The following is a 16,582-nucleotide window of genomic DNA, read 5'->3' on the forward strand; positions in this document are numbered from 1 at the left end:
TGGCGTCCCTTACAGTGCATCAGTATAAAATATATTGTGGTAGGACTAGGCCCCATTAGCCGTCCTATGCCAGATGAACCCCTGGGACACAGATCAAGACTCATTTCTTATCCAGTCTGATCTCACTGGGTGAATGAGCATCTAGGCATGACCAATGGGCACAGACCTAGCTGGGCATTATATGATATTATGCCATGGCACACATAAAACAAAGGACCTCATTCAGAGGCAGTCGTTAGATGCAAGCGGTTGCACTGAATCAGGGCGGCTGCTTGCATCCTGAACGGTTGTCTCCTTGACGATCATTAAGCTGTGGGTTACCACCCACAGCTTAATGACTGACCAGGTTGATGGTTGCGATGGTGATCACCATCGCGACCATCAGGGCTTACGACAAGACCCTAGGGTAGGGTCTGGGCACTCGTAAGCCCCAGGGAGCTTTCTGCTCTGATGGAGCAAGAAGCTCCCCACTGACATCACTGATGATGTCAGTGCACGCCCCCTTAACGGTAGGCGTTCGTAAAGGAACGCCTCCATTTTGGAAACCACCCCCTGGCCCGCCTACCAAACGGGGGCAGCTGTCGATCAACATCGACAGCCGCCCCTTTGGTAACGAGCTCCGGAGTGACAGAGTTTCTCTGTCGCTCCGGGGCTTGCGCACGCAAGTGCGGCCGTTGCGCGTGCGCAAGCCAAACTATCGAGTTGGATATGAGCACATTGGCGCTCATGACTGACTCTGAATGAGGTCCAAAGTGCCTCCAGGGGATTTGAGCACTGAATAACTTCTAGACTGAGGAAATGTCAGACTCCAGTGCAATAACCACAAGACCTACCACACACACACACATTGTGGGCCTTTAATTATAAACTGGTTTCATCATTCACAACGAGTATGATAATGGTGCTCCAGCCAATCAGCTCCCAACTGTCATCTGTGTGAAAAATAACAGTTGGGAGCTGATTGGCTGGAGCAACATTTATCATACAAAACAAGTTTTATCACTCATTGTAAATAATAAAACTTATTGGTAAATAAGGCCCACAGTCACTGCAGGAGATGAGAAGTGATGCCTGTTGCCACCCCACCCTTCTGGCCACCGGAGGGGAAGGTCCCAAGCCAGTACAACTCCACAATCCACCTCTTTCTTCCAGAAGAGAGTTGGCCCCGAGCAGGACAACTCCACGATCCACCTCTTTCCTCCAGAAGAGAGATGGCCCCGAGCAGGACAACATCCACCCCTGTCATGGTTTAAATGCCACAGAGCACATGGTGTGAGAAGAGTATGAGCCTCCCTATGACTGGAGGAGGAACAGGGTGATGTTGGAGATCACATGTTCAGAAAATGCCTGATTGTGGAACAATATAACCAATGTCATCATCATACAACAGAGCATCCTTCCTGTGTCACTCCAGCTCCCCATGTCTTTCCAGTCACATGTCCTGCATCCCCTACAGCCCCCACTGTCACTCCAGTCACATGCCCCATGTCTCCCCACCAACCCCCTGTCACTCCAGCCACATGCCCTATGTGTCCCCTCCATCCCCCTGTCACTCTATCCACATTCCCTATGTGTCCCCTCCAGTCCCCTTAGTCACTTTAGCCACATAGCCCATCTCTCCCCTCCAGCCTCCTCTGTCTCTGTAGCCACATGGCCTATGTGTCCCCTCCAGTCCCTTCTGTCATGTAGCCAAATGCCTTATGTCTAACCTCCAGCCCCCTCTGTAACAATAGCCACATGAACTATGTGGCCCCTCCAGCCCCCTTCATCACTCCAGCCACATGCCCCATGTCTCCCCTCCAACCCCCTCTGCCACTTTAGCCACATGCCCGATGTCTCCACACCAGCCCCCTTTGTCACTGTAGCCACACAGCCAATGTGTCCCCTCCAGCCTCCTCTGTCACTCTAGACACATGCCCTGTGTCTCCTTGCCAGCACACTGTCAATTTAACCACATGCACAGTGCCTTCTCTAGCTCCCTTTGTCACTACAGTTCAGCCACATGAACTGTGTGTCACCTCCAGCCCCTTCTGTCCCTTTAGCCACATGCCCTGTGCCCTCCAGCCCCATCTGTCACTCCAGCCACATGCTTTGTGCTCTCTAGCCCCATCTGTCACTCCAGGCACATGCCCTGTGTATCCCCCCCTGCTCTGTCACTCCAACCACATGTCCTATGTGTCCCCTTCAGCCCCCTCTGCCACCTGCCTTGTGTGTCCCCATGTCACACCAGCCACATTCCATGTACTGTCACTCCAGCCACTCCAGCCACATTCCATGTACCCCCCAGCTCTGTCATTCCAAGCACATGTCTCACATCCAGCCCCCTCTGTCACTGTAGCCACATGGCCTATGTGTCCCCTCCAGCCTCCTCTGTCTCTGTAGCCACATGGCCTATGTGTCCCCTCCAGTCCCCTCTGTCATCTAGCCAAATGCCTTATGTCTAACCTCCAGCCCCCTCTGTAACTGTAGCAACATGAACTATGTGGCCCATCCAGCCCCCTTCATCACTCCAGCCCCATGTCTCCCCTCCGGCCCCCTCTGCCACTTTAGCCACATGCCCGATGTCTCCACACCAGCCCCCTTTGTCACTGTAGCCACACAGCCAATGTGTCCCCTCCAGCCTCCTCTGTCACTCTAGACACATGCCCTGTGTCTCCCTGCCAGCACACTGTCAATTTAACCACATGCACAGTGCCTCCTCTAGCTCCCATTGTCACTACAGTTCAGCCACATGAACTGTGTGTCACCTCCAGCCCCTTCTGTCACTTTAGCCACATGCCCTGTGCCCTCCAGCCCCATCTGTCACACCAGCCACATGCCCTGTGCTCTCCAGCCCCATCTGTCACTCCAGCCACGTGGCCTGTGTATCCCCCCCTGCTCTGTCACTCCAACCACATGTCCTATGTGTCCCCTTCAGCCCCCTCTGCCACCTGCCTTGTGTGTCCCCATGTCACACCAGCCACATTCCATGTACTGTCACTCCAGCCACTCCAGCCACATTCCATGTACCCCCCAGCTCTGTCATTCCAAGCACATGCCTCACCTCCAGCCCCCTCTGTCACTGTAGCCACATGGCCTATGTGTCCCCTCCCACTCCCTATGTCACTTTAGCCACATGCCCCATTTCTCCCCTAAAGCCCCCTCTGTCACTCTAGCCACATGCCTTTTGTCTCCCCTCCAGCCCCCTCTGTCACTTTAGCCACATCGTCCATGTGTCCCCTCCTCTCCCCTTCATCACTCCAGCCACATGCCCCATGTCTCCCCTCTGTCACTGTAGCCACATGCCCAGTGCCCCTCTAGCCCCCTTTGTCACTCCATTTGAGCCAAATGCCCTGTGTGTCCCCTCCAGCCCCCTCTGTCATTTTAGCCACATGCCCTCTGTCCCCTCCAGCTCCATCTGTCACTCCAGCCACATGCCCTATGTATCCCCCCCTGCTCTGTCACTCCAAACACATGTCCTCTGTGTCCCCTTCAGCCCCCTCTGCCACCTGCCTTGTGTGTCCCCTTTGTCACTCCAGCACATGTCCTGTCCCTCCCCCAGCTCTGTCATTCCAAGCACATGTCCTGTGTGTCCCCTCTGTCAAGTACTTTTCTCCCCTCTCATCCACAATGTTGTCAGAAACTTATGACAAGTCAATGGTGTCCTCTTCTATGAACTGGTGTTCAGCTCCTCCACTGCAGAGCACATGCACAGCGTGATGCCATGTTATGCTCATACGTGGGACAATATGCCATTGCTATGAATGCATGGGAGGTGGAGCAGCCCTGCACGCCAGGTCACAGGAGGTGCATGGACTCTGGGCTTCCTGTGATTTTCCTACCACCGCACTTTTTATGCCTGGCTGACACAGAATGACATCGCTATGCATCCGTGGAATTACCTCATTCCACAATGATGCTCCCTTCTGACTGAGCATAATGCAGTGCCACCCAGGAGGCACTGCTGCCTGGCAGACCTGCACAGACATCAAGACCGGCCCATCTGGCATTTGCCAGAATTGCCTGATGTCCAGTCCAGCCCTGTATGTATATATATATATATATATATATTAGGGATGTGCAGGCTCGGATAGGTTCGAGTTTGCACGTTGAGTTCGGATTTTTCCCTCCAAAAAACGGAACTCAGAAAGAGGCTAAACGTCATCTTACATGGACGAACATCATCATTCCTGGACTTTTGTCCAGGAATGATGATGTTCGTCCATGTAAGATGACGTTTAGCCTCATTCTGAGTTCCGTTTTTTGGAGGGAAAAATCCGAACTCAACGTGCAAACTCGAACCTATCCGAGCCTGCACATCCCTAATATATATATATATAGATACACACACAGTATATATATATATATATATATATATATATATATATATACTGTATATATATATATATATATATATATATACATATATATATATATATATATATTCCATAGGCACAAAAACCTTATGGTTTCACATGTCCCATTATGGCTGCTTAGACATGATCTGAAAATTCACAAAACCTGTTGAATTTCTGCCGCTCAAACTCCAAAAAGCAATGAAATTGTGATAATTAAGACTGTCACCTTAATGGACATGTTCCTTGCATAATACAGATATGGTATGCCATGACACCAAGTGGTTAACTGCAGATTCAGCACTCACAGAGTGAGATTGCTGTCACTCACAAAGTGGTGGAGCTGCTAATTCACAGAATTGTGTGCTCATTGGAATACACACATGCAGTATATGCAACTGAGGTCTGAGCAGTTATGTGGCACACACATCCCACTCAGTGGTGCAGCCACTGGCTGATGTAAGAATTAATAGTTGATAATTAATTGTTGATGCAGCCTCCTGGCTGAGTAGTACTGGAATACAGAGCTATGATTAGGAACCAGTCCTGCAACAGCCTTGAGGACTGGAACTCTTGGCAAGTTGCATCCATTACAGCTTTGAGGGCTGGTGAGGAGTGATGACAGGTGGCCTTTGGGCTGTGAAGCAGGATGCGGTCTTTGGGCAGTGTATCAGCCTTGATGGCTGAGAACTCTTGGCAGGATGTGGCCTTTGGGCTGTGGGAAGAATGCAGCCTTTTAGCCATGTAGCAGCCTTGAGGGCTCAGAACCCTTGGCTGAATGTCACTGTTGTGCGACTTGTCCTGCCAGGTTGACAGAAGCAGCAGTTGGTTAAGAATTTTCTTTAAAAATAATGAAAGGGGCATGCAGGAGATTCTGTCTGTGGCCATTACAATTTCTGGATATTCATAAACCATAACATTAAAAATGTCAGGCAGCAACACCCCGACCAGCACATAATGGAAAGGAAAAAGGTGCAAGATGGAATTGTCCTTTGGTCCTCCTACCCACCCTTATGTTGTATATATGAAACAGGACATTCACAGTTTAACAAACCAATCAATTCAGTGACAGGGACTGCTACTTGTGGCTGAAATTATTTTTTTTGGACCCTCAACAAAACAAGCTGCCAATGCGCAGTGGACATTGGTGACAATGATCCCATACACAAACTGGCTTTACAACATAGGTAAGATCAGATGTTGTCATCATCATCATCATCATCATCCCCATCAGTGTGTACATCCTCTTCACACAATATTAATTTGTCCCCGCTGGAATCCACCATTACAGATGCTTCTGTAGTTTTTTTACTTAATTGTTTGTAAAGGTCTTCCTCATGGAATTTGTAATTCATTTTGATGAATATCATCTTTTCCACATTCTGGGGAAGTAACCTCCTATGCTGATCACTGACAAGGTTCCCAGCTGCACTGAAAACTCTTTTAGAGTAAGCACTGGAGGGTGGGCAACTTAAGTACAGCAAAGCCAGTTTGTGTAAGGAACTCCCAATTGCCTCTTTTTCCTGCCAATAGTGAAATGGACTTTCTGAAAGGACTATTTGGATGCTATCCCTAGCATAATCATCCACCATTCTCTGAATGGTGACCATATCACACAAAGTCACAGTAGACATGTCACTCATTGTAGGCAGTTCTTTCTGACCCAACCAGATGTCATTAGTTTTTGCTGACTGATCTGCATCACCACCAGCAGTGGGTGTCTTAGGAAAATGTAGTTTTATCCTGGCAGCTGCAGAAACTGAAGGACGAGATTGTGCTGTGTAACGTGCAGCTTGAGCTGACAATTTTTTCACCAACAGCTCTTTGCATCTTTTCAAATTTATGTCCATTAGAAAGAAAGACACAAGGTATGACTTAAACCTACAATCAAATATGGTTGGCAAAATATAGTGATCTGATTCAAGAGATTGATGACCCTTTGATCCTGATGAAGCAAATGAAGGGCTTGATCTAAAAGTCAGACATACCTAGTGGAATCACTTCATTTCAGCTCCTCCTTCAGTTTATCTAGCTGCTCTTGCAAAAGTCTGATTAGGGGAATGACCTGACTCAAGCTGGCAGTGTCTGAACTAACTTCACATGTGGCAAGTTCAAAAGGTTTGAGAACCTTGCATAACATGGAATTATTCTCCACTGTGCTTGACTAAGGTGTATTCCCGCTCCTCTCCCTATGTCATAGGCCATAGTGTAGCCTTGGATGACCTTTTACTGCTCCTACATCTGCTGAAGCATATAGAGGGTAGAATTCCAAATTGTTACTACCTCTTGCTTCAGCTGATGGAAGGGCAAATTCAAAAGTTTTTGCTGGTTCTGAAATGTTTGACACGCAGTTGCTGAATGTCGAAAATGTCCAGAAATCTTATGGGCCATCCTTGTCATTTTAAAAAAAAATGTTGCACCACCAAATTTGTTGTGGGAGCAAAACATGGGATGTGTTCGAATTTGCCCACATGAAATGCTCACACAATATTGCTGGCATTGCCATAAATCACGAATCCCGAGGAGAGTCCAAGCGGGGTAAGCCATTTTCCAGTGATTTCCCTGAGTTTTTATAAGAGGCTCTCAGCTGTTTGTCTCTTAGTGAAACCGGTGATACATAGAGTAGCCTGCCTCTGAATGAGCTGGCATTTATTAGATGCTGCTGCTGTTTGCACTGTTGGAGGCTAGAGAAGTGGAATCTAGAAGGGACATGGTAGCAGGGACACAGGGCTTCCATTACCTGTCTAAAACCACTGAAACAATGGCAGATACTGGATGCACTTCGAATACCAGCATAGCTTTTATGGCATCAGTAATCTACTGTGCAACTGGGTGTTTGCTGTCAAAATTGTTTGCAAATGCAAAGGATTGTTTGACAGTCAATGGTGTGGTTGAACTACTAAAAGTAGTCTTCTTCCTGTTCCCCTTCTGGGATGAAGATCCACTCACAACAGCAGCAGCAGCAGGCATAGCACTCAAGGATCCTTCTAAGGAACAACTGATAGGAGAGGAGTAAGTACTTATGATCTTGGATGCAGGACTACTTCTGATCAAGAATGAGGATGTTACTGATGATGCAGGTGTGGGTGGTGGAGATTGCAGGTGCTTGGATATAGATTGAAGGGAGCAGCTAGGTGACACTGGACTAATTATTGTTCAGCTTTTTGTCCCCAAAAGTTTCAGAATTTGAAATGCACTTTCCAATTTGATGAGGGCACTGCAAGTGACATAACAGGGAGGATGTTCCTAGATGGTTAAGGTCCTTACTTCTACTCACTGTTACATGGCAACAGTTACAAATGGCTTGGAAAAGGTTGTCTGGATTTGGGTGGAAATGATTCCACATGAGAAGTGGATTTTTTTGTCCTTTGTCCAGACATGGCAACAATGGGATTTTTCCCACCATGGGCAAGAACTGTTGCCGATTTACACAAACATCCTCGGCATCAACATCCTCATCATCATGAACATCCTCATCATCCTTGTTGTTATCGCCAACTATGTATATATCCTCCTCCTGGAGCAATTCCACAGAAGCATCCTCGATTTCTACATCAACATGTTGACTTGTGCTGCTCATCCCCACATTTGCAGAAGGCACACAAATGGTGGAAGGAGGATCCTCTTCAAGTACATTATTAGAAAGGTCAGGCTCACACACCGCAGACACACATGGACTATTCTTGGGGATCTATGTCTTTTTGGAGACAATTTTTTTTTCTACCTCTTCTATAAGCAGTAGGGCTTTAAACATCACAACTAGAACCACCGGTCATAAATAAAAGCCAAGGCCTTATCCTTTCCTTGCCACTTTGTGTAGTGAATGGCATATTGCCAATTTTTTGTTTCTCTAAAGTGGACTTAGCTTTATATATTTTTTCTTTAACAGGGTAAAAGTTTTTTTTTTACATGGCCTGACTTAAGCCCTAGAGCAACGGCCTTCATAAATTATGTTGATGGCCTTGCTTCGTCATCATGACTATTGCTGGCAGCTACAAGACTGGTATGTGGATCCTGCTCTCCTGTCATGTGACTGTCCTCCATACTCACTGCTGTCTTACAGCAATGTCACCAAGCAATTATAGTGCAGCTAAGTTGTAGGTAACACACACAACCACACAAAAACAATATTTTTAAAACTGTGGGAGAGCACCCCTGAACGAGGCAGCAGACCCTTGATAATTGACAGATGCAGCAATCCTCTGCAACTATATTGCTGATAAGTGTGGCTAACATGCAGACACACACAGAAAAAAATACTTTTTTACAATCTTTTGCACTTGAGAGGGAGAGCACCCCTGATGAGGTAGCAGCCCCTTGATAAATGACAAATGCAGCAATCCGGCGCAAATACTGTACATTGCTGATAAGTGTGTCTAACATGTACAAACTCAGAAAAAACAACATATTTTATTTTTTTACACTTGGGGGAGACAGCACCCCAGAACAAGGCAGCAGCCCCTTGATAAACGATAGATGCAGCAATCCTGTGCAACTACATTGCTGATAAGTGTGGCTACCATGCACACATACAGAAAAATAAACATATATATATTTTCTTACACAGCGGGGGGGGGGGGAAGCAACCCTGAACGAAGCAGCAGCCCCTTGATAAACAACACAGGCAGCACCCCTATGCAGCTACATTGCTGTCAAGTGTGGGTAATGAATGCACATACACTGGGGGTGAAGAGCACCCCTGATGGACAGAGTACCCCCTAGACAATACAGCAGCACCCCTTATGAACTGCAATGACACAGGACCCACTGAAGACCCCTCTTCTGTCTGCAGCACAGCTCAGAGTAACACAGCCCTTATGGACAACAGGCACAGCCCAGCCCAGCACAGCAGCCAGCTCTAGTATGGAGTCTATGGACTAGTGGACAACAGCCAGCCGGCCCCTATACAGTATGTGGACATTAAGCAGACAGACCCTGACAAGTGACAACAGATGTCAGCCCCTATACACACACAGCACAGCGATCACAGCTCCCTCCTTCACTCTCCACAGCCAGAAATAAAATGGCAGCGATCACTGGATTTTTATACAATCCAAAACCCGCAAGAATCTGACCACGGGACGATGACATTTTTCCTCGTTTTGAGATCCGAGTCAAGAAGGAAAACCTGAGCCAACTCGCATCGCTAAGTTTTGGTGGGTTCGGATGTCTGAGAATTTTAATGTAATATCCCTATACATCTAACCTATAACAAAAAAGATATCTCTTATGTCTCCTTGTTACAAAACTATCCATAACAGTTATTTACATTCCCTAAACTGGATAATGGGGATTCTAAAATTGTGGGATTCATAAATCTCTGAAAATACATTATTTTTGAAGTTTGAAAGTTAAACTGTTTCCCTGTTATGCTAAATACAGCTAACAAGCAGCCAGCAGCATATTTATCATCGTGTGCAGCAGAGGGATCTGTTCAGATCACTCACACTGTGCAGCTCGCCCATCCATACCCCGTCCACCTGAATATTGCTGCAGTCTGTTCATCCCCTGCCTGCAGCCTCTGTCCTCTACCCACTGCCTCTGTCCCCTGCCTGCTTCCTCTGTCCCTTGCCTTAGTCCTCTTCCCACTGCCTCTGCCCACTAAAGACTACTGCATCTGTCCTTTTGCCCATTGCCACTGCCCATTTGCCCGCTATCTCTGTTGTCTACCTACTGCCTCTGTCCACTTCCTCTGCTCCCTGCCTTCTGCTTCTGTCCACTACTCACTGCCTCGGTCCCCTTGTTCACTGCCTCTATCCACTACCCACTGCCCCGGTCCCCTGCCTCTGTCCCCTTGTTCACTGCCTCTATCCACTACCCACTGCCTCTGTCCCCTGCCTCTGTTCCCTGTCTGGTGCCTCTGTCCACTACCCACTGCCTCTGTCTCCTGCCTGCTGCCTCTGTCCACTGCCCACTGCCCCAGTCCCCTGCCTCTGTTCCCTGCCTGCTGCCTCTGTCCACTAGCCACTGCTTCTGTCTCCTGCCTGCTGCCTCTGTCCACTACCCACTGCCTCTGTCTCCTGCCTGCTGCCTCTGTCTCCTGCCTGCTGCCCCTGTCCCCTGCCTCTGTTCCCTGCCTGGTGCCTCTGTCCACTACCCACTGCCTCTGTTTCCTCCCTGCTGCCTCTGTCCACTACCCACTGCCTCTGTCTCCTGCCTGCTGTCTCTGTCTCCTACCCTCTGCCTCTGTCCACTACCCACTGCCTCTGTCTCCTGCCTGCTGCCCCTGTCCCCTGCCTCTGTTCCCTGCCTGGTGCCTCTGTCCACTACCCACTGCCTCTGTTCCCTGCCTGGTGCCTCTATCCACTACCCACTGCCTCTGTCCCCTGCCTGCTGCCTCTATCCACTACCCACTGCCTCTGTCCCCTGCCTGGTGCCTCTGTCCACTACCCACTGCCTCTGTCTCCTGCCTGCTGCCTCCGTCTCCTACCCACTGCCTCTGTCCCCTGCCTCTGTTCCCTGCCTGGTGCCTCTGTCCACTAACCACTGCCTCTGTCTCCTGCCTGCTGCCTCTGTCCACTACTCACTGCCCCTGTCCTCTGCCTCTGTTTCCTGCCTGGTGCCTCTGTCCACTAAACACTGCCTCTGTCTCCTGCCTGCTGCCTCTGTCCACTACCCACTGCCCCTGTCCCCTGCCTCTGTTCCCTGCCTGGCGCCTCTGTCCACTACCCACTGCCTCTGTCTCCTGCCTGCTGCCTCTGTCCACTACCCACTGCCCCTGTCCCCTGCCTCTGTTCCCTGCCTGGTGCCTCTGTCCACTACCCACTGCCTCTGTATCCTGCCTGCTGCCTCTGTCCACTACCCACTGCCTCTGTCTCCTGCCTGCTGCCTCTGTCTCCTGCCTACTGCCCCTGTCCCCTGCCTCTGTTCCCTGCCTGGTGCCTCTGCCCACTACCCACTGCCTCTGTCTCCTCCCTGCTGCCTCTGTCCACTACCCACTGCCTCTGTTCCCTGCCTGGTGCCTCTGTCTACTACCCACTGCCTCTGTCTCCTGCCTAGTGCCTCTGTCTCCTACCCTCTGCCTCTGTCCACTACCCACTGCCTCTGTCTCCTGCCTGCTGCCTCTGTCCCCTGCCCACTGCCTCTGTCCCCTGCCCTCTGCCTATGTCCCCTGCCTCAGTCCCCTGCCCACTGCCTCTGTCCCTTTGCTGCTGCGTCTTCCCACTACCCACTACTGCCTCTGTCCTTTTGCCTATTGCCTCTTCCCTTTTGCCCACTGTCTCTATTGTCTACCCACTGCCTCTGACCCCTGCCTGCTGCCTGTCCACTGCCTCTGTCCCCTGTCTGCTGCCTGTCCACTGCCTCTGTCCCCTGCCTGCTGCCTCAGTCCCCTTGCCCACTGCTTGTCTACTACCTGCTGCCACTGTCTATATGATGAATAGAGCCCATGTTGTGATGTTTATCTCAGTATATGTAACAGGATGTGTGTCAGGTGGAAATGTGTGTTAATTTTTTAACTATTTTAGCCACTACCCATAGGAAACAATCCATACAGTACATACCCTAATCACATAACGTTTAAGTATGACAAAACAAATGAATTTTAGAAAAGACTTACTCCACGCATAGTGTGAATAATATAGATTCTCCTCTCACATTGGTGTACTCTAAGGTTTTGGAATGAGCAGATATTAATCCTCCGATAATTATGTCTCCATCTTGGTAATATTTATACTCAAAAAAAGATTTATGTGCAGCCAGGTTACACTGAAAGGCTGAGTCCTGTATTATACGTCCATAACATGTTACCGGCAGGGTGAGTAACAGCAAATAGGAGGCAGAATGTACAGGAGACCAGTCCATGACATACACAGGATCTTCTCATTCTGTATAGTCACTGACAGCTCTGCAGATCCCCAGTACATGGGGATTATACAGTCACCAGCAGCTTATATACATTATCTGGGACTGATATAGACTCAGAGCTACAGCTGCAGAGTAATAAACAAGATAATAATTAAATTCTCAATCTCAAAATAAAATCTATATTTGGTTGTGTTAATTGTACAATCAACTGTCGTTCTTTCTTTAATATCTCTGATGTGTCCCAGAAGAGATTTAGACATTGGACTCAAAAACTCACCTGGAGTGTCCTCATTCATGGGGTCTTTTTCCTGGGGCTTGAGTTACCCCAATATCAGTACTATATTATGCCCCCAAGGATTACTAGAAAGTGAGGATCCTCATCCCGATGGGATAGAGGTGATGGAGGGAGTCTATCTAATGGATTTGGACTTGGGAGAGGGACAACATGCCCAGAGCAACATAAAGGGAAACATGCAGTTTTTGTGGGTGAGAAACTACAAAATTTAAGGTCTGGAAGCAAGGTCAGCATGTGCAAATTGCCAAGGCTGGCAGTCAGCAAACCAACATTCCAATTGCCCAGGCATATCTGGATTGGGGGATGGACCATAAATTTGGGCCCAGGGTTGGTGACCCACTTTGTGCAATCATTCACCAGGATTCAGAGCTGGGAACCAAACCTTCCTACACACCACATGCCAAGCTCATCCCCTACACTTATGACCAAGGACATCATGTAACGTGAATGTCAATTGGTGAGTAACCCTGATGAGTTCCATGTTGTAACAGATGTTGATTATGGGAGGGAGACTGACAAGAATTCAGACACACCCAACAGAGAGACCATTTGCTAGATAAGATTGGAAGTGCAGCAGATACAGGGGTGGAGGATGTAGGGGGGAGCAAAGTGATGAGGAATTAATGATTATTGTACTGATTAGTCCAACCTACTTTAGAGCAAGAACCTGGCACAGAAGTTTGGCAACTAGTTGTTAGAATATGCGTTTAGCAGATCATCTTGGTGGCTTTTCCCAGTCATAGTTGCAACTGGGACACCACACCATGTCTTGTCCTTGTTCCGACTGTTGCAGGCAGCTAGAAATCCTTTCTAATCTGTTTTCAGCTCTAAGCTGTAGTTTGTACACAGACAGAAAGCTGCACACTACTTAATTGTCTCTCTGTGTGCTAAACCCAGCTGCACACTAGCCTGTCATTAGGAAAGGCTCTCTGCAAGGAATGGCTCTGATTGGATCCTGCATCTCAAAAGTTACAGCCTGCCCTGCACTCTGTGCCAGTTATGCTGTCTGACTACCAGTGTATGTTGCTCAGTTCACAGTTACCTGAGTTATTGTTGGTTTACCTAGTTCAACTGTTCTTGTATCCTGATCCTCTCAGTCTTCAGCCCTGCATAATTTCTATACCACAGTTCTGTCAAGCCATGTCTGTTTATTTCCAGCTTATCATACCTACAGTGTTCTGTACCTTGCTGCCTCCAGTTTGTGTTCCTGTTGCATCTGAATACACCTGTCTGCTGTTTGGTTCCTGTACCTCGGCCTGCAAGGCCGCATCTAGCCATGTCAGTTTATACCCAGCAATTCTGCCAGCTGTGTTCTCCACCTCGCTACCTCCAGTTTGTGTTCCTGCCTCATCTGAGTACTCCTGTCTGCTCGCAAAGGGGGGAAGAGGGGAAGAGTGTAGAAAATGGTCACCGCACCAATCAAAATAGATCTAAATGAATTAGTGGGTATGGATATGCTACTGTATGTCCACATCTAATGTGTATTGGGTTCAATGATACCTTTAGTTATTGCGGTGGTGGTGCTACTCAGAGTAAGTACATTGGAGCAGAAAAAGGTGGATGTTTGTTAGTTCAAGAGGAACTTCAACCTAAGAACCCTTGAAGGAGTTCACAATAATAGCCTAAATGTCTTAAATAAAACATAACGTTTAATATTAACAACACAATAATATAAAATGGCCTCACACAGATATCAAGATATCTGCCAGAAAGAGTGATAAGAGTGGGTAGAGAATCCTGGTTATAATAACACAAATGAAAAAGGCGAAATATAGAAAAAACATGTAATAGACATTACAACATGAAACACGTAAGACAATATAAAATGCACCTGGTCTAAGATGTTAATTTATTGTATCCAAAGAACAATATATGAAAATATAAATATAAATAGCCATATAAAATTATACCTAGCTAGGGTGGTAACTGAGGAAAAAATAAAGAAAAAGTAGACAGAGAAGTTGGGGATGTAAGACCCTGCACTAGGCTCTGCTGCTCCTTTCACACTGAATAGTGGAGGAATTCAAGTGAAAGATCTGCGGTAATCCCTAGAGATAATATTCAACAAAGGTCCACGTCATCAACCCTAGTTACTACTATTGGTTGTCTTACCTAAAGGTATTGGACAACAAATGAGTGAACTATTAGGTTGGTATGAGGGCCAATGGGATGGCATAGAAATATTGCAAGAATTGTTGCAGCACACTGAGTGAGAAGGTAAATAACCTCTGGTTGGTGCGGCTGTTATACCCAACAGTAATCAATCATTCAGGTTTGCAGTCCTTTGGATAGGAATATGATAACTGGGCAACATCACGTCAACATGGAAAATTCACAGGTGTATAGAGAAGTAACGGCCAAAGATTCTGCAACTAGGCTCTGCTGCTCAGTCTCATACAGAATTGTAGAGGAGAAGGAGTGAGAGATCTGCTAGTGCTGTGGTTCTGAGAAATGTTAGTTACACAGAGGTCCCCGTCATCAACCCCAATTTCTGCTGTTGGTTGTCATACCACAGGGCATCAGACAATCAATGAGAGAATCATAAGGTGGGTGTGAGAACCACAGAGAAATTATAGATGTATTACATGAAGATAACGTCCTCTTATCATATACAGATAATAAGGGCTGTTTAAACAATATAAGTAAGAATCGTGTAGTCAATAATTTTGCCTATATGTGTATGCTCAATCTCTATTCTCAGATCTAAAACGTCTGAGAGAATATATGGTATGGAACACCAATAAATTGTTATGTAAAGTATTCAGAAGGACACGCTAGGGCAATCATAGGAAAATGGTTACATACCCGGATCCTGAAACCCCTTGTGCATGTATCATTAGGAATTCCATACAATACAGTAATGTACACAAAATGATGCCTATTGCAATAAGAATCCGATAATAACTAGGTGTCTAAAGAATTCTGCCAGTGGAAAATCCAGACAAAGGCAGTACTTCAGGAACCGATTGTCCCTTTCCTGACACATGGCTAAGATCGAAATCTCAATGCCTGCCAGCCTTTAGCTATCAGTGGGTAGTGAATACCCCATTGGTGTTACAAACTCTCTTAAAGGCAGAAGTGACCATCTGAGGAGGTCTAGGACCGGCTTGATTTGTCCTTTTCTGTGTTACCTTTTCACAGGTAAACCTGCAGACATAGGAACAGCAGATGGGTCACTCTTGATATAATTAAGGTCAGGTATTGTTCTGTGGCTATACAGCAGCAGTTGTGCAAACACGGTCACACTCCATAGACATTACATTTCATACATGCCTACCTTTCTGATTTGGCCAGGAGCCTCCCAAAAATCAGGTGCCGCTCCCAGCCCCCCGGAAAGGCAGGCAAGCCTCCTGGTAACCTGTCCACCCCCCCATCCCCTGCAGTTACAGTATAAATCTCTGCAGCAGGGGTGGTGGTGGTGATGCGATTCGCGTATTAAAATTGCCATTGTGAGGGTGGGCGGGGTCACAATAACGTGATAGCGCTGTGATGCCCCATGTCCCATCCCCAATTATGCATCATCTACTGCACCATGCCTACTTTTACAGTGTCATGCCCCCCAGGCTGTGGAAGCTAGACAGCGCCCTCCCGGAAAGATGGAGCTAAATGTCGGCAAGCATGTTACATTTACACAGAAAATGTAATTATCTATCCATTGACACATTCCCTATCTAAACACACGCAGCTAAACATAGGACATGAGAACACCTGGGGCCAAGTTTAATATTGTTAGAGTTTAGGAAATGTGAGTGTTTAGCAGTAAAGCTCTCATCCTAATACAAATATCGAGTTTTATCTTCAAAATGGGAAAACATCTGGATGAGAGTTTAAATCGTGAGAGTTTTTTTGAGTCTGTAGAACCTGGGAGTTTGCTCTGTTGCTTTTTTGTCAGACTCTATGACATTGGCCAAGTATAAAAAGTGTGAGAAAACTGTCACCCTATTGCACCTGGCCCCTGGTGTGATGTACAGTACTGTACATTCCTTTAGTCATTTGGTGGACAATAATCATTCTGCCTATGCTATAACAACAGACTAGTCTTCATGTATAAACAAGATAAGAAAGTCATGCTGCCAGACATATAACCACTTACAAATACAATATATATATATATATATATATATATATATATATATATATATGTTTA

General features: G+C 47.1%; 1 protein-coding gene across 1 annotated transcript in view; it reads right to left on the reverse strand.

Annotated features, from left to right (window-relative positions):
• LOC148450931 (vomeronasal type-2 receptor 26-like) overlaps positions 1–16,582 on the reverse strand; it is a 63,951-nt gene that overhangs the window by 23,667 nt on the left and 23,702 nt on the right. The gene's annotated exons all lie outside the window — the stretch shown is intronic.

This window comes from Taudactylus pleione, unplaced genomic scaffold (genome assembly GCF_031769625.1).
Source record: "Taudactylus pleione unplaced genomic scaffold, aTauple2 ptg001253l, whole genome shotgun sequence".
NCBI classification, from domain to species: domain Eukaryota; kingdom Metazoa; phylum Chordata; class Amphibia; order Anura; family Myobatrachidae; genus Taudactylus; species Taudactylus pleione.